The sequence below is a fragment of the Pezoporus occidentalis genome, unplaced genomic scaffold (assembly GCF_034315485.1).
Source record: "Pezoporus occidentalis ecotype Australia unplaced genomic scaffold, CSIRO_AGI_Poc_V1 ctg9, whole genome shotgun sequence".
NCBI lineage: Eukaryota > Metazoa > Chordata > Aves > Psittaciformes > Psittacidae > Pezoporus > Pezoporus occidentalis.
The window spans coordinates 3,817,533-3,836,488 of record NW_026916262.1 but is presented as its reverse complement, the minus strand read 5'-3'; the positions used below and the strand labels follow the sequence as shown (position 1 = coordinate 3,836,488).

General features: G+C 38.4%; 1 protein-coding gene across 5 annotated transcripts in view; it reads right to left on the bottom strand.

The window, feature by feature from the left end:
* Window positions 1-5,492, bottom strand: part of ICA1 (islet cell autoantigen 1) — a 74,072-nt gene extending 68,580 nt beyond the window's left edge. For 2 of the 5 annotated variants that reach the window (XM_062605104.1, XM_062605106.1), the window contains exon 1: window positions 5,332-5,459. The gene's annotated coding sequence lies outside the window, so the exon portion shown is untranslated. Of the gene's footprint in view, window positions 1-5,331 lie in introns of all 5 variants that reach the window. The other 3 variants (XM_062605107.1, XM_062605108.1, XM_062605105.1) reach the window with 3 other exon arrangements.
* Window positions 5,493-18,956: the final 13,464 nt, after the last annotated feature.

Sequence of the window (18,956 nt, the reverse complement as noted above, 5' to 3'; positions counted from 1 at the left end):
CACTGCAAGCACTTCTGGAACTAATATTTCTATATACAATTTATTCCATTTCCATCTCCCCTCTATCAAGGTTTAAGAGATATCCCAGAAAAAAAATAATTTGTTCCATTCCACTTACTCATTTGTCTTGATCATTCAAAGGATAAAAGAAAAATAATTAAAACCTAAATTCAACATGCAGAAAAACCCCAACCATGTACTCAAAAACAACAGAAGTGTCAGAGAAATTGGACTTTGTTTTCCAAGGAGGTAATTTGAGCCAATCTAACATTCCTTTTCCCTTCTTTTTCAAGCTAGTAAATTGTGTTAACAAACCACAGTAATACAAGCAGGTATCTTAAATGACTATGGCTGTGTGAGTAAAGACTTGAACCATTAGAAACCATGAACAAGGTATGAAAAAAATCTGGATGTTTTGGATCTTCTTTTGTCATTTTACAGTGCTACCTGGAAACCTGTCTGCAAACAGTGTATCCAACAAAATCACTACTACTGCTACTGACATTAAGTATACAATGAACCGTCTTTCACTGAATTTTACACTGACCCCTCATACTCTCTTTGCAGGGCAGATGACGAAGAGCTACTGCAGAGAGTACTGTTAAGTTACTTCATTCCAAAAACAATTATCATTCTTCTAATGTTTCAGAATACACAATTAACACAGGAAATAGTTCTGCTTAATTTCCTGGTGTAGTCTAAACAGAGAATGATATCCAGGGCCCCGTTTCTTATGCTGTCATTTAGTCTTTTATTTCTATTCCCAGCTCTGATACGTACAAGTTAATAGAAGACAGTAGCAGATAAACAGAAAATTTGTATATTGGAAATTTATTGCTCACTTATACCTAGAACTTAATCTGAACTGCACTAATTTTCAGCACTCAAGTGGTTAGAGGTAAGTTTTAACCAACACACACACACTTACAAAAATTAGGCACAATGTCACCATTTTTAAAAAAAAAATGGTTTTGCTTCCACAAAGTGCAAAGACCAAGTCAGCCATTAACATTCCTCTCTAAAAACCAATTTTGTGCCTATTCAGTGCTCTATGTCTGTCATATTATTCCAAAAACTATTAAGTCAAACTTACAGGCATAAGTGATCTCCTTCCCAGAGCACAACATGTATTGGAATAACACTTGAAGCTGGGTTGGTTTGTTTGTTTGATTTTAGAAAAGTTGAATAACAAATTCCTAAACCCAGCGGTTTATCACAAAACCTCTGATAAGAATGGCACATGCAGTCACTACACAGTACATGTATTCTCAGAACAAAATATTTCAAAGAAATGCTGGTAGGCTCATAGTTAGAAGATTGATGAGCAAACAATAGCCTTTTTTAGGTAAGTTAATTTGCATGTGCTTCATCATTTACATAAAGACACAGATATTGAATTATACATAAAATTATTTTTAAATTCCTTTTTCAGGTTATACTGATTTTTCAGCTGATTATTGTGAAATAATATACAAACAGCACACAGTATCAGTTTTTGCCCTCACATAGCATCTTTTACTTGACGCCTAGTATTCCTCTCATGTTTGTGAAGAACACTAAGTGAATGTCCTTTGGAAAGAACCAGGTAAGTATCGTAGAGTACTGTGTGACTTTTATTGAACAAGAAGTCGTTGAGTGGCAGGTCCAACCTCACTCTACAAATGAGCAATGCTGGGGATATATGCAATCCAGCATTTAATCTCATTCTATATGCAGACTTGTTTCATATCTCTGAAATGACTACCAAATTGTTTTGTAACACACATTTGTTCTCTTAGTTTAAAAAACAGTATTTTTAAACTTAGTAGCTGAAAACTACTAAAGAAAATGCCATATGGAACACCTGCTGTGCATAAGTTATAAAAGACAATATGAAAATGGGCTTTGTGACACATTCTACCTGTAATCAGTCTAGAGTCTTAATCTTAGGAATCCTTCCATTTGTAGAACCTGTGAGAAAAGCAGTGGATGTATGAAAAAGAATCATGAAATTCTTTTCACATGTATGAACAAATACGGTTTTAGAAGTTCGAACTAATGTCTCTCTTATTTAGACACCCTATCTGCTGACACAGTCAACACTCTCAAGTTTCTGCCTCCCTCCTCCCTTTTTATCCATGCAGTAGCTGGGAAGCAATGCCATTATACCCTGAGGGGGACAATGCAGGGGGAAGGAAGAGAGGAAAATAATTTTCACTAGATTCCCTCGGGAGATCATTTTATATCCATAGATAAGAGATCAGATTAATAAAACAGTTTTAGCATACCCAGCAACAACAATATAGGGTGATGTTCTTTCACCGCCCTTTGAGTAAACACCACGATCAATGCACACTGTATATTCTTGATAGCTGCATAGGCCACTCAACTGTTGCATTACTGTTGTCAGATCCTGGCACACCAGCTGACTGTCTCTAGAGCAGCAGTGATCCCTATGAAGCGATGCAAGATGGACCAGAGTACTGTTTCAGTGGCCCAGAACAGACAGATCCCAAGGCTGACATAAACAATTGTGTAACTGGTCAAAATGCCCCTGGGTTTGCCATGGTTAACTATAGCCACAGGAAAAAACTACTCTGATGCTATTACTACTAGCAACTCCTAAAAGGTCATCTGTTTCTATTGTTCTTGATTGCCTGGTTCTTTACTTAACATTCTTCACTCTCCAGGCTTTTGTATTTTTAATGCTTCTGCATCACGTGGCATAATTTTGTATTTAGAGTGATTTTATGCTTGAGAAGCTCAAAAAATCAAGAATCAACTCCTTCAGAGCAACACTGTTGGAGAAGATTTTTCAAAAAGTCTTAAAAGAGAATTTGAGGACATTTCTCGACTTCTAGTTTAGCTGAGACGTTAGCACATTTTTTTCTGCCAACTCATACCAACAGCTTTCAACACTAGTTGAAGAGTGAAAAGAGCTGTTATTATTCATTTCTTCCAGAAAAAGGTTACTTGGGAATTCATCAGAACAATTTAGCAGCCCTGTAGAGAGCATAGATTACAGAGAACTGGCAAGATGGGTGGGTTTGAAACTCTACTAAGGGGGAGAAGACCCTGTGGTAGGGTTCAACAGAAATTCTACTTTGCCTCCACACCCCAATAATATAATCAGGGCAGGGGAGGAGGGGAGAGAGAAAAAGGGAATGAAAAACGGTAAAAGAAATATTTCCCTTCATTCAGTCATAACTGGTCTTCTTGAACCTGCAAATGTTCAGTAACCTGCATTTTGAATCTCAGTTCCCATAAACACAATGGAAGAAATTGACATACAAAAGGCACTTAATTCTTTCACAGTTAAGAAGAAGGCAAATTCTATTCCAGAAGAATACCAACATCTAACTCTTTTTGAGTAGAGGGTTTGAACTTTCTGGAGATAACAATGCTTCACCTATGAAGCTGTGACAGTAAAAACAACTTTATAAACTCAGACCAAGGTTTGGCAGCATTTAAGTGCCACATCATCTTCCAGTAGAGCTTGGCGTGGGAAAAATGTGACTGGTTTTACCAGTTATGGCAGTTTACTACTCAAAGGATGATCTCTGTGGCTTCATGCTAAATTCCTTCTTTAGTGCTATTAACATACATCTTAAATTATTAAGTTACTCAGTGTAAACCAATAGGCTACCTTATTCAAACAGCAGTATAAAAAGAAAATAAAACGTCTAAATGAGGTGCTCCTGGACTTCATGCTAAGTACCACTAAGAACTGCAACTCCTAGACCAGTGCCAGGTAGATAGCACTGTCAAGTGGCACTTCCACTCACTCCTCAGGAAGCCTGGATAGACAAAGGGGGAAAAGAATGGATTGCCAGAAAAAACAGATGAAAGACCACAATCAAATGCAGACAGCACTGAAGACTCCAAAACCCAGCACTCCATTTTTCTCTGCCCAACAATTCTGAAAAGTGATCAAACACAGTTCAGTTTTTCCCTTGCAACAACAGCCTTGCTAGAGCAAAACATGAGACCAGTTTATTTCCAAGAAGTCTGCTCTGGAACAAGAGCCACAGCTGCTTTCTGACCCAAATTAAATAACATCCATCCAGAAACAGAAAGAAAGAAGATAACAGAAAGAAACAGGGGGAAACAAGCAAATAAAACAAACACAAAAAAATGCAAACAAAAAAAAAAAACACAAAGAAAAAACACAAACAAACAAACAAACAAACATAAAACCAACAAACAGGTGCTTCCTGGAAATAAAAGGTCACCTTGGTTTAAAGCAAGGCTTGCAGGCAGGGACAAAATATTACAAACAACAAAACAAAAGAACAACTTAATGCCAAGCTTCCAAAATACCTATACAATGTAACTTCAGGGTAGAAGGTTAAAGGATGTACCCTCAAGATTACCCGATTCAGTTTCACATTTACACATTTGAACTAAAGTAAACTTAAATTACTATTTTTAGAGGGTCCATGCAGGACCTTGAAGCTATCAGTACTAAGTAAAACAGCATGGAACAAGAGACTTATTTACATTTGGTGCTGAGCATACACACAGTGATACCGATAATTAGGAGAACACAGTGCCCTTCATCCTTTTCTGTTACTAAAAACCGGCCTGATGCGCCAAGTAATTTTTGGTATTTCTTCTTCTAAACGACTACAGGAAGTAAACAACATTCATGTACCAGGTGGACTAATGCAGAACAAATCCAATTACTAAAATCAACCATTTCAACAAATATAACCTTTAAACGTGAAGTTTGGGGTTTTTTAACACCCATTCCCATCAGCTCCTAACGCCTCGATGCCTGCGTTGGTAAGTGACACGACATTATCACAGGCACCCTGCCGCTCCTCTCATTGGCCGGCTCGAAGCCCTCTGGTACAGACGAGGGCCGCGCCCTGGCGAACGGCCCCCGCGGGAGCCGGACAACCTGCGCCTCAGCCCGGAGCCGAGCCGGAAACCGCTGAGGAGAAGCGGCCGTTTCCCTCTCCAACCTCCCCGCTTCCAGCGGGCATGGCGCCAAAGAGGATGTACGGGAGGCAGAAACGGATAAATGCAATAATCATGGCGAGATAACCGCACGGCGGGAGGGGGGACGCAAGGCAAAAAAGAGGGGCAGATGCCATCTTGTGCCTCGGAAATTTCAGCCCTGGACATGTCCAGCTCCGGCTACACCCACCGCCGAGCCCTGACGGGCACCAGCGCCTCAGGCCCGACCGCCTCACGGCCTCCGGCCCCCCAAGAGACGGGCATACAGTCCGCGGAGGAGGCGGCGCCCACCCACGGCCGTCCGACACCGGCCGCAGCAGGTGGTGGCGGAGCCCGTTTTCCCCGCCAGGATGCGGTACGGAGTCCAGCGATCCCCCTTCCCGCACTCACCTTGCCCGTTGCGAACGGGAGGGCAGGGCCGAGCTGGAGGCACCGCCACCACCCCTCCAGGTGTTCCGGCGCCGCCGGCGTCACAGCGCCTAACGGAGCCGCCTCTGCCAGCCCCGCAGCGGGGCGGAGCTGCTGCTGCTGCTGCTGCCGCCGCCGCCCGCGCAGCCCCTGAGCCGGGAGGGCGGCGGCTGCTGGGTCCCTGGCGCCCGGTGCCGTCGACTTCCTGGCGTTAGTGTCAGCCAGGCCCTGCTTCCTCGTCCTTTCCCGGAGTCTCCGTGAGGGAGGCCTGGGGGAAAGGCAGCAGGAAAATCACCCGGTTTGGAGCCCTTCCGAGGCTCCTCACTGCCTCTGCCAAAACCCTTCTTCTGCTGGGGACCGCAGGTGTTCCATGAGGAGCATCGAGGAAGAATTAAAATATTTTGGCTGCTGTAAATAGGCAGTTGTCAAGGTAGTGGAAACGAAGAAAAAGGCCCTTTGACGTAGCAAGCAGGTAGCAGTGTCAAAGGGGATTAGAGGAGCATTGGCTTTGAGCTCCGGTTGGAAACAGATCATTAGCGATTTTCTGAGAGCTGTTTTGAGTAAAGTGCTTCAGGTGGATTTCGAGCTGATCAGAGCTTGAAATGAGGAAAAGCTCACAGATAGCATTTGAAAATGATCTTTTGGATAGGTGAGAGGTAAAAGGAGAAATGGGAGCGCAATGAGGGTGGAAAATTATCCCACTTAAATGGGAAAGTGTTAACTTCATTGCATGTGAAGAGAGCAGCAGTTCAAGCAGGAGTGGAGGAGATAGAGTTGAGTTGGTAGACTCAAGGCAAGGGTTGAAGAGGAGTGGACAGAGGATACTGTAGAAAATAAAGAGGGAAGAAAAGAATGGATGGGGCATCATTTGCTGAGCCTTACAGAGGTCTAAACCGTGTCAGTATCTCAGTGTTTCTGTGAGGCATAGCTGAACCACTTCACTGGAAATCACATCTAGGTGTGAAAATGCAAAATATTTACAGCAACAAGGAATTTACTGCAAGACAGTAGCTCTGAAAAAGACTTGGAATCCTACCTAATGTGTTTGTAGCTAAACATACACTCCCAGAGCACTGCAGAAGTCAAAAGGGATAATTTAATTAATATAACCTGAGGAATTTCAGGTAAGATTTGGGAAGTTCTATAATTTCACTGTATGATCCTGGTATGGCCACTAACAGCAAGTTGTTCCAGAGGGTGGTCTGTGTAGTACTAAAGCCCAGAGGAAGTGCTGACAAAACTAGAATGGGTTTATGGCAATGAACACCAGATTGTTTTCCAGAACTACAGGAACCCTAATGGTCTTTGTGTTTAAACACAGTAACAGTGAGCAAATATTTTCATGAAGGACAAATCTTTTAACGGGGTCCTCAGTCTTGCAGAAAAAGGCATATAACATACTTCAGCAGTTGGAAGTTTGGCACAGGAAACCAAATGTTGGGTATCTTATTTGCCTTTAGATGTTATACTGTAGACACTGTGTTGGTCACCTAGAGCTCTTTTTAGGCAAATAGAGAAAAAAGTGCCTTTTAGTGTGCAGTTTATCTGATACAAGTTTCTGATGAGATTAATTCTCTGGACATGAGTTCCTTTAACTATGAAAGAATAACAGGCTCAGGTGTAAATGCCAGCATTAGAGGTATTGCCCCATTAGTCAAACGAACTCTAGGTATTACTAGTTTTGAGAGTGAAAGTGTTGATGGAGTTACTTCTTACCTTTCCAGAGGGCAGTGACAAAAGGTTTTTTTTTTGCGGTGGCTGAGGGTCTGAGATCCCTTCAGCCAGGTCTGCCATTGGTTTTGGGTAGTCTTTCCTTCATAAGTGAAGCCAAAGAATTCATTGTGTCTTTTAATTTATATGTGAAAATCTCCTAGAGGAGGGTGAAAAAATAAAATCTCACAGCATACAAAGGAAGTACTTTAACCAATACAGGAACAGAACCAAGGTGCAAAGGGAGATTATTTGGTAAACATTCTTAGCTGCACGAGGGTAAGGTAGAAGGGTAAATAGTCTTGAATAAACCTTGATTCTGAAAAAGATACTTTTGTAATAATGGAACTATTTTTACGCCAACAGTTATGTGTATGTGTGAATATACCTAGAATCGGGGACTTAGGTTGCAGTTTACACAAGCCAACATTTTGCAAGTTAAAGGCAACATATAGCATTGTCCAGCTTAATGTCTTAAAGCATTAGCTGAGATCACTATATAAGCTCAAAAAATTAGTTTTAAACCTCTATTCCTCACTAAAGTGCTGGCATTTCTTAATCTTTTATTATATTACGTATAGTTTATCACCAGACATGAATGTTATAAATATAAGCAAGTGCCATCTGGTTGTTCTAGCACTTCTCTTATCTCCCATGGAGATATTTTTAGTGCAGCAGAAATACAGAAATGTAACGAAAGGAAACAGTTATTGCAACTGATGCATGAAATAAGGTGCACTTACTACGTTTCACAAGCTTAATTTTTTGGCAAAGCTGACTGAATGCATGAAATACCCCGAGTCATGGTGCTACATTCATTCTGTTACTGACATTTTTTTCCAATTTGGACATCAAAGTACTGTGGTTGCTTAAGTCTACTAAGCAGTTGATCCATTGACCTTAAAAAAAAGTCCATTTTCTCTGTTTTATAGAAATCCACATCCTCTTGCGAACTGAGATTGTTAAGATGACATCGTCAGAATTGCTGTAAGATTCAAGTAAATATAAAGTACAGCCCTCTGAAGTGTAACTATTAACCACACCACAGTTGGAAATGTCACATTTTATGGAAGAGTGCTGACTTTCCAAGCCCCTAGTCATACCAACCTAGGACTTTGGAAAGAGTGAGCTAGCAATAAACATTAGCCCTCTTCTTGTCAGATCTTTCTCACTTCTGAGCCTTGTGTTACACTTTGCACCATCTACGTTTAAGTTGTAGAAGGACAAATAAAGATTAGAATCACATGTTGACTCAGTGAGACTCACTATTCCCTTATGTTTACTGTGTCATATTGCTGCTGTAGTATACTATGGAATATCCTCCTTTTGTTGCTTAGTTGTATTCTGTGCTGTCTGTGTAATACAATATTAACAAATGTAGGGCATTCCAAACCTAGGTTATTATATTTCTCTAAGTGGTAAGACAGAAATTCAAATATGAAAATAGACAACCGTCAGGACCAGGAGACAGTCAACTGGAAATTCAAGTATTTTGGAAGCCCAGTGGTAGTGAGCTGTTAGTTGAAGCAATAGGAACAATAGTTTTCCCTTTAGTACATTATTTTCCTAAGATTTCTTAAGGTTTACATGTGTTGTAATTTTGTTTCCCGTTTTGAATTATCTGTGAATTAGTTACTTTGTAAGTTTGCATAGTATCAGATATCCCAGAAACAACATTGAAGGTTTCTCAGGTTCCCTAGACTGTAACATTATTATTAACAACTAATAGTTAAACTTTCACACATGAAGATGATTTCTCCTCTGTTTCTCCTCAACATAAGGAAATACAAACATGTAATGCTGTGTTTTATGGACACAGTTGCTGCATGTTTCAGTTTCTGCTCAAAATTTGAAAACTGGGGAGAAAAATGATGCTCCCCTGAAACTTCCTTCAGTCCCTTATATGAATATTTTTGGTCTTTTGTGTCTTTTCTGATCTGCTGTTTTTCTTGCCACGCTGCTCTGAATGTCTGGAACACCACTTTTTGCAGTTTTTAAATGGCCTTCAATCTTTAATGTGTTTTCAGTTTTCTCAAAAAAATTATCTAGTTTAATGGTGTTTAATTCTTCATTTTGTGTTCTGCTGTTTTGTATTTGTTCCTATAATTCAACATTATAAGGCATGTGGTTTGTATTGTTTGTGTGACAGACCTGTAGATGAAAAGCCAGTGGAAAGTAGAGCATATTCTTTTGGGCATTAACATTATCAACTGAAGGAGCCAATCTGTACAGATTGAAAGAGACTCTATAGTATATTCCTATGAATAGATTAGTAAGAGGCTAATGTAGACCAATTCTAGTCATCAGCTGAAGAAATAATGTAAGGACTGCCTGGCCACTTGTGTCTGTGATAAGCATGATTCCTGCTTAGTGATCTGTTGAAAACCTTTAGCCTATTAGCAGCTTCAGAGATTTAATTAATGATTTGCTTCTGCTTTCATGAGTGGGCAAATACATACTAGGATAGTGAAGCTGCTAAAATAACAGCCACGTTTAGAATTAGAAGGCTCCATACTGGAGTGGTGCAGCATCTCTGATCATCAAGGTAGGACCACAATTTTGCCAAATAGGGGTCTGCCTGTAATAGTGGCTTTCATGTTGTCTAGTCACCATTACTTTCCTATACTTCTGTGGACTTAAAATGAAACAATTGTGAGTCCAAGAACTTGCCTGCATTTTTCTGTGTGCAGGATTGGTTTTAGTACTAGATATTGTCCAAACTCCTAACTTTAAATGTTGCTGCCCAACTAAAGATTAATAAACTCTTTCTGGGAATTCATGATGAGTGGGCTCTGCAATACTTGTCTTTCCTCTTGTCTTTGTTGTTATTGTACTTTCTTCCACTATCGTACACTATTTCTCTCCCTTATTTTCATTATCAAACTCCTTGTAAACAGCACACAACGTACTCTTTCCTATCAAGTATTTTTCATTTGAATGACAGGGCGGGAGCATGTGGATTGACCATCTCTTTTTCATACCTGACGTTTTGAATTCAAAGAGTTAGTTAATCAGTTATTTAGATGGAGTTGGTATTTGTGGAAATTCATCAGAGAATTTCAAGGCATTCAAGAATTAGGTTTATTCTTAATTAAGACAAGTTGGCAGTAGAAAAATGAGAACTAATTTCCATCTGAGAACAATAATAATAAAAAAATCTTTTTAAGTATTTACTTGCAAACATTATCTTGAACATGCACACGCACACACTCACACACTCACACTCACATACACAACCTGCAGTCATCCAGTTGTATTCTGAAATGCAGATATACTTAAATTGAGGTTATCTTAATCTACTGTGGACTTGGGTAAGCAATCCAGGCCCTGCAGTGTGCTATGAATTATTTTTTTTATTATATCCTGCAACAGCATTATCAAATAATTCTATCACAAAGCCAAATCCTGTAGTTTTAGCCACTATACATATCTTGCAAATAATAATTTCTTTCCCAAAGAGGCTTAGAATCTGAAAGAAAATGCAGAATGGGAGAGAGACATCAAGGATCATGGTCTCTACTCATAAGTGAGAAATTGAGAAACAAACCGATACAACAGTTTGTCATGAAAAGCCTATGGCAGAGCTGGACAAGGGTTCTTACATTGATTTACCAGTGCCTTTAATCATCCCATTTTCCTTCCAATGTTTTCGGAGGCTAGGAATTCAGAAGATATGCTTGCCTTTTCCATAAGGTTGGGCATGAGAAGGGTGCTGGGTACTAACAGAAACTATGTTTAATAAATAAAACTTGGCAGGGGGATATATCAAAAAAAAAAAAAAAAGGTTCTTCATTGAACAGATTTGTATGGTGGCAATATGAATTGAATGACACATTTTCAATTAAATACAGTTCTTTAGAAGTAAATACAGGCTGAAGCTCCTGGATGTTACTGTATTCTCTTTGATGTGTTCATGAGAGTTGTTCCATCTGAAAAATAAAACCTTGAAACAATTATATTATTAAAATATTCTTGCTCATTAAGAATATGAGTCACCTAATTTTTAAAGATCTCCTGGAGGTGTTTCATATGTTAGGAGGATGAAAGTCTATTAAAAAAAAAAATCTAACAGTCATTATGCTGTGAACTGTAGGTACTGCTTGTTCTCAGAACTGGAGAATAATCCTACTATGTCAAAAAATAAACCTTGCAGCACATTAACTATTGCAAGCAACTAGATTGCTTGATTTACATTTGACTTCTCATTTATTGTATAAACACTACTATATTAAATTGTATACTTGCTGAATACTCTGAAGGTATGATCTTTAGTAGCAATTTCCTACCAAGTAATACCATGGATTGGCATCTCAGGTTCCTGTTGAGCACCATTAACAATACAAACTGCACGTAAATCAAAAGATCTGATCTCTTCCAAAGCATGTTTATGTTCACTTTTGGAAAGCATTCTGTTAATTACTTGAAAAGAAATTAAAATACAGTAATTGTGCTTGATAAACCTTTGTAACATGTGCCAAAAAAATCTTGGTGATGAAATGGAAGTAAACACAAGCATCATGTTTTAAGTAATCTCTGAGATTTTGACAGGTTGAATCAGATCCTCTAGTGCTGTATAATCTCTTTGCCCTCCAAGGCAATCTGATCTGGCTGTCCCAAGATAACCATGTTTATATAGAAGATATTTTTCAGTTCCTTATATCATAAGGACTTTATGATATTTTTACAGTCTAATAGAAAAAAATGGCATTGCTTGAAATTGAGTAACAGAACATTGGTGAAGTTTCAACTTCTATTATCCTGAGATTTATCTTTACCAATCTTTTTTTTTTTTGTTTCGTTTCCCCAACAGGAGTCATGGAGGCTTCTATTCAGAAATACTGCTTAGTCCAACTTCAGTACATATTTGTGTTTGAAAAACAAACCACTTAACCTTCTGAAGTGTAAGGTAGATTTTTTTTAAGTGATGGGAAATATCAATTATTATTGAAAATTCTATTTTCCAACCATTTTTGTACTACGCTTTTGAAAAGCAATTCACCTCACCATAGGAATATTATTGAGCTGAACCAAGAAAAAAAGGTTGAAGTGTTCTTTTAAATAGAGAAAGTATTTGTTAGTCAAAATACTGCTGCATCTCTCATTCAGCAATGATTTTTTTTTTTCCCTCCTCTTTCGGGAACAGCATGGATCATTTGTCCAAGGAGACAAGATGTACTCTCTCAGAGGTTCAATTTTTTTCTGATTGTGCTGTTCCTTTTTTCCATCGCATATACGTATAGTCCACATAACTAAAGATAAGTAGATTTCTTGCATAATGCTCATGAGATTATCTTCAATGTGATTCTGTGAGAGGTGTTTTGTTATCCTCAGAATGTTTAACAAAGGTGAAAATGTTGTGGGCAATTAAACCATTTTGCTCACCATGTTGATGTGCTGTAGGTCAGCTCATTCCTGCTGAAGAGAGATCAACATTTACTTGGAATATACATTTAAAAAAATCTTGAGATTCATCTTCTCTCCAACTCAGGGTTTGAAAAAGGTTCTTAAACTCCACAGATACTAGTAAGAAGACTTAAAATATCCATGTGATTTTGGAGAAATCATATTGTGAAGGCACAGTCAATTGATTATTTGTCATTTTGAGTTATCAAAAACATGGATCATCTTAATTCTTTTAAAGATAAAGCCTGTAAAATTTGCTGGTTTCTCATGATCAGCTTAGTGTTTTGTATGACAACAGTTTACTATGCTAAGCTGCTGCAGTGAAAGATCTGTCAGCTTTTCCATTATCACGTCCTTTTTGGAGAGGATCCCAATTCATTCATTTTAAGTCCCATCAGGATAAAACTTGGGTTATAATACATATTATTGGTAGTTTTAAATTCACAGCTCTATTTCAAATCTGTTGCCTCTACAGCAAAGAATTCATTAGACTGAATTATGGAAAATAAAATATTCAGGGCTAGACTGTTCCTTTCAGCCTTGATCCATGAATGACATGCAATCTGTGCAGCTCGAAGACGTTGTGCCTTTGAGGCAGTTTCCTGTGGTGAATTATGGTCTTGCTTCCTGCTGGTCTACACCACTAGCTCATTTTAACTTCCCCTGCAAAAGGTGGTTCCTATCCAACATAGAGGAGAGAAAGCTCTATCTGTTCTCCTTCCCAATGAATCTAATCAGTAAAAAATGTAGTATTTGCTATTTCTGTGTACTAGCATATAAGATCTAAGTAACTGGCTCATTTGTACAAAGGCAAACCTTTTACCTATCCAGCTGGTCTCATAGAGGAACACAATCCCAATATTGTCTTTCCTTTTTGAAAATGCAATTAAAAAATTTTTAGCTAGCAATATATTTTTTATATTTGACAGTATATGTTATAGGGATGAACAAGTAATAACACAGGGCAAAATTTCACTGAATGGATTCATTGTGGCTAAGTAAAAAATTAGAGTTTGAGCCCCTTAAAAAGTTTTAAAACTACAGGTCCAATCCAAAGTCTCAATGAGTTCAGTGGCTGCTGGTTCAAGCTGCTGTAGTCCTTCTATTTATGTATTTTAGAATCTCCAGCCCAGTGAACTCAGTTCAGTCCCTTAGCAATGTGTTTTTCTGAATTCTTTAAAACGGAAATGCATTCAATCTTAGCAACCAAACCAAACCTTAATACTAATTCAGAATAAACCAAGATCCATTTATGATGCCTATAACCTCATCTCTCAGGTTAACATTTCTCTTTTGAACCAGGAAAACCAACGCAGAACCAAATATTTGAGTAATGTGAAAGACATTGAGCTATTTAATCATACCAAACATGCACTACAAAATATGGCAAATTAAAAAAAAAACAAAACTCAAAACCCCCCCCAGTTTTAAACGTCCTCCTTTTCTAGTGGCTTTATAGCTACCTTTATATACCTTTTTTGAGAGCTACAGAAGTATGTGTGCCATCATAAGTATCTTTATTGGTATTTGTTGGAAGATCTGCTTGCAGGTCTCCCAAGTACCTGTTACTTGAGGCAGAATTATGGGAATACTAGCCATTGTAGAGAAAGGCTGGGTTAAGGGGACCACTTGGGCATACTGAACATACACAAGTTTGTTTGACAGGATGGGATGCTGGCTGGTGTCATGGAGAGGGTGCTATCTATCATCCTGGAGAGGCTGTGGTGGCTGGGAGAGATTTCTGATGGCTGGAAAAAAGCAAACGTCACATCTGTGTTTAAGAAGAGCCATAAAGGTGATCAGGGAGGTGCAGCCTGCTCAACCTCTCTCTAGGATGATTGTGGAGCAAATCCTTCTGGAGGCCATGTCCAGGCACTTAAAAGAAAAGAATGTAATTAGAAACAGCCACCGTAGATTTGCCAAGGATGAATCATCACTGAGAAATTTTATAGCTTTCTGTGATGAAATACCTGGCCATGTTAGCAAGTGGGAGAGAACAATGGATGTTGTATGCCTTTAGTAAGCTTGTATCAAACTATTCCATAGCATCCTTATAGCCAAATTAGAGAGAGGGATGGATTACAAGGTGGCTGGAAAACTGGCTTAATTAGTAGGCTCAAAGAGTCAGTGGTTTAAAGTTCAGGTAGCCAATAGTGTAGTCTTCGTTGGAATGAAGAGGTGGAACACCCTCAGCAAGTTCATGGCTTCCACCAAGTTGGAGGAAACAGCTGATACACTTGAGGGCAAGGGGCTGATGTGCTGCCTAACATGCATCTGTCTTAACGAGTAGATGCATATACATAGACTTAGCTTGGGACACATACAGGAAATGGCTATTACCAGTTCTGCAGTATGACTTAATTATGATGAAGTGCCCTAATGTAGGAATATTTTTCCTGTTAATAGAACTATTAATTGGTGATATAGTTCAAATCTCTGAAAACCACTATGGCCTGCCTGGCACCCAAGATACAAAGCAGAACACCTACCGCATAATGCATCCTAAAAGGGTTGTGCTGCACTCAGGTGCAGTCAGATTTGGTAGACGGGTTTTCAAAGAACACTAACATATATGTCTTTCCACCAACTTCAGTCATACCTGGATTTTACTTCTAATGGTACAATCATGTCAACTGGGTACAGGCTTTGGAGAAAATAGCAGCAATTTACCTGATATCGTGCTACTCATAAGCACAGAACAAACCTTATCATAATATATATATATTTCAGTGTTGTAGAAATGTGTAAACGCTGCTACTTGCTTCCTCTTTCATCACATCAAAACCAAATTCTTCTATTACATTGCTATAAATGTGAAATTAATGGACTTAATTGTTTCAGGTATGTATTTCTATCTGAAGCCAGAATTTGACCTATGAAGCTAGAATAATCAAACAACAACACATCAACAGACATTCAGGGATCCTTAATGTGACAAGTAAGTGTGGCTGTTATATGGAGAATCACAAAGAGAGCAGTAGGTCTTTCATGAAGCTTCTATGCAAATTCAGTAGGAACTGATTGAAAGAAATCACAATATTTGGTATGGATGGGAGGCAAGATTAGGTGCTCTGTTATGGCATTACATCCAGCATATCCACAAGGATTTGTTTGAACACAAATTTGCATTTTTTTCCAAATAAATTAACTTCTGTGTCTCCAGAAGGAAACTCCATGAAGCCCTGCTGCCAAGAACGAACAATGCTGGTTTGTGGTGAGGAAATGATTGCTTTGTAAATGGCAACATATAAAAGTGTTCCTTTCTATTTTGGCATGCAAATGTGACCTTACTATTCCGGCCTTGATTAAACTTATCTTGTATACTTTTCCAAAAATATACCATTCTCTAACCCTACCACTAGAAAGCAATAGTGTATCAGTGTGGAAGAATTATTGCATTTTCTGCATATTGGCTCTTTGAAAAAAAAGTAGGCTATGAGTATTTTGCATTAACACAGACTTACATTATAATAAACCTTTATCTATAATGACAAACATCTCATCTTAGGTATTTTCAACTACGATTTAATCAATTACAGCCATTTTTTCCTGTGATTGTTATTTATTAATGAGTGGAGCACATAACTTCTAAACTCCAGTCTGCTGAAAATAATGAAATTAGATCAATAGAATTGTGTTTAATGGCTTGCGTTATGCAGCTCATCTGAAAGGGCTCTAAATGTACATTTTCATAAGGTCTGCATTACTCAACTCATTGACCAGAGTGTGGTGATGAGCTAATGCTGTTATTTTTAGTTCCTGCAGGTTTTATCCAAGGTATTTTGGAGATAAAGAACTAGAAGGAATTACTACACTGAACGGGGAAGCGGGCTACATTATGAATGACTTTTAAGTTCTGTTTTTCAGCAATGAAAGTTTGTTAGAGTTGAGTAGTGTTGTAACTGCAATTTCCTCATTTTAACAAGTCCAGTTCATAGCCTTAGGAATATACCCATTTTCACATTTTCATAGACAGTGTCCATTGGCTAAAAGAACAAAGAAATTGTACTGCTGGAAGAAACCAGTAGTTTGTATGCTGTCCATGTCTAACTGTGACCAGCAGTAGGGGAAGGTACAAAACACTGTACAGGAACTAGTTGCAGATCACATATAGATCTCAGCCTGATCCTCTGTCCCTTGATTTGAGACTATAACCATGAAATTTTCTTACTTCTACCTGTTTGTCACTCATATTGATCATTATAACCCTCATGTCACTAGTATGTAGACATGGTTAGAATTACTAGGACGTAGAACAGAAGTGCCTTTACTGTAACTCTTGGTCATTTCCTTTCTAAGAAAAACAGTATCGGTATTTTCAGTCTCCCTCTGTAAAACTCCTCTCTTTTATTTCTTTCATTCTTCTCTGAATTTCCTGTGATTCTGCAGTGCTGTTCTTGAGACACCATGTATGATCAGATGCCCACCCAGTGGAGAGAGATGACTCTTTCTATGGCTTATCTAACAGCTTTCTGATATGTTTGGTGATTTTCTCTAGCCCTTTCCTCATATCACCTGCCAGTTTGTTTTTGTGAGAAGAGGTGTACATTAAACAGAAGCTTTCCCTTTTCCCCCTTGCCATCAAAGTCACTTTTGCCTCTGTTAGCTTTATTAGCATTGTACTGTAAGAGTACCCATTCATCTGCTTTGCTTGGAATTCCTTAAACTTCCTCATCACCTTCTCTGGACATCATTAATCATAACTGTGTTTCCCAAATGTAAAACCCATATAATTTCTAGATTGACCACAGAGTCATAGAGGAATACGGAGTTTAGTACAGTGCTTTGGATTCTCATATGCATGGTACCACACAGAGGAAATGGAAAATAATAACGCTATAATAACAAATATCTGTGTTCCATTTCTTGTTGGAATTCTTTAAGGCAGAGGACATTGTGACTGGGCCAAAAGAAACCTGATTTCCTAACATTGCCTTTACTTTTGCTAGCCTTAGGTTTATAAAGACATTTGAAATTCATTTGAAATTTACATGCAGAGTCTGGTTGAGTGCCTCTTAATGAACAGTGTTGGCTCAGGTCCAAACTCTTTTAAATAATTAGAAAAGTAAACATGGGGTCCCCCAGGATATTTTCAAAGGCACAAAAGACAGTTAAGTAACCATGTCCCAAGACAAATCTAAGACTTTCTGCAATTTGAGCCATTAATAAAGCTCCATACCTAAATAATTTTACACAAGCTGAAAAATGCAATTCATAGATACTGGCATATTTCTGCAAAATAAATCTTGAAAAACATCTAATTAAAAGAAGTGAAGAGAGAGCTGTAGCAGTGGATTGTGTCAAGATACAAGATTCATAATTACAGCACAGGAAATGGCAGCAGATTATGAAAGTTTGTTTGCCTGAAATGATGTAGCAAAAATCTCTAAGCAGCTGGTTGAAGACGCCTATTAGCAGGTGCCTGAATTTCACCAGACCTTCTGTGTTGACTTATGTCTAACATTTTCAGCTGATGAGAACAAGTGAGTGTCAGATAGTGACTTTGATTTCTCTTTTGGTAAACAGGAGGAGGTGCTAGCAATTGTCAGTTCCTATTTGTTAAGTTGGTACTCCATAGCCCAGCAAAACCAGTTTCTTTGGGTATGTCTAGGAAGCAGAGTGGAGCTTACTAGAAATTTACAGTCTCATACTGGCCCGTGCTTGTGTGCAGACTCTGTGTAGTGCACCGAGAGATGTTTAGTGATGACTGACTGTCCTGTCATCCTGTAGTCATGGCCTTGCTTCCATGCTAAGAATTTAACACAGAGGCAGCATTTTGATAGCATCGTGATACTACTCCAATTACCTTGCTACTTAGATATGCCGCTGCTTCTGTGTTCAGTCTTCAGACTGCATGGTGTAAATATGTCCAAAGAGTAGTTACAATTTGTACATTAATCCTCTAATTCATTAGTATGGTTGCCAACATGATAAAAAATATTTATTGCCTGTTTGAGTTGATTCAGCTTTCTTCTACTCTGGTCTTGTATCATGTACAAATCCAAATTAAATTACATGTGTTTGTAATTAACTTGCATATGAAGAAACCTGTGTACATTTCAGTGTTACTGAAATCAACCTCTCACTTCTAAGGTCCATCCATGTAGATGTGGTGAAACTTCATTGATGTTAAACTATGACAAGTAATTAACTCCTTTATTGCACTCTAATATGAAAACATCAATTTCCTGCATGAAATCCCAATATGACTAGATTTTGAAATCTTTCTACATGGTTCTTTCATTACATAAAGAGAACTGAAAAGGAAACTTGGACAAAAATTGTCTAATTTCAGGAAAAGTGAATGTATCATTGTAAAAAAGAATAATTGATAAATCCATAAAGCATGAGATGGATGGCCTTGCTTATATGACCAAAATTGTAAAGCTATTTTCAGTGAGTTGACATTTGCCATGGTATCTATGATTTATTAATAATGCAGTTGTAACTGTTAGCAGAATAATTGCATTGCTTGAGCACTCAAACATCCTGGA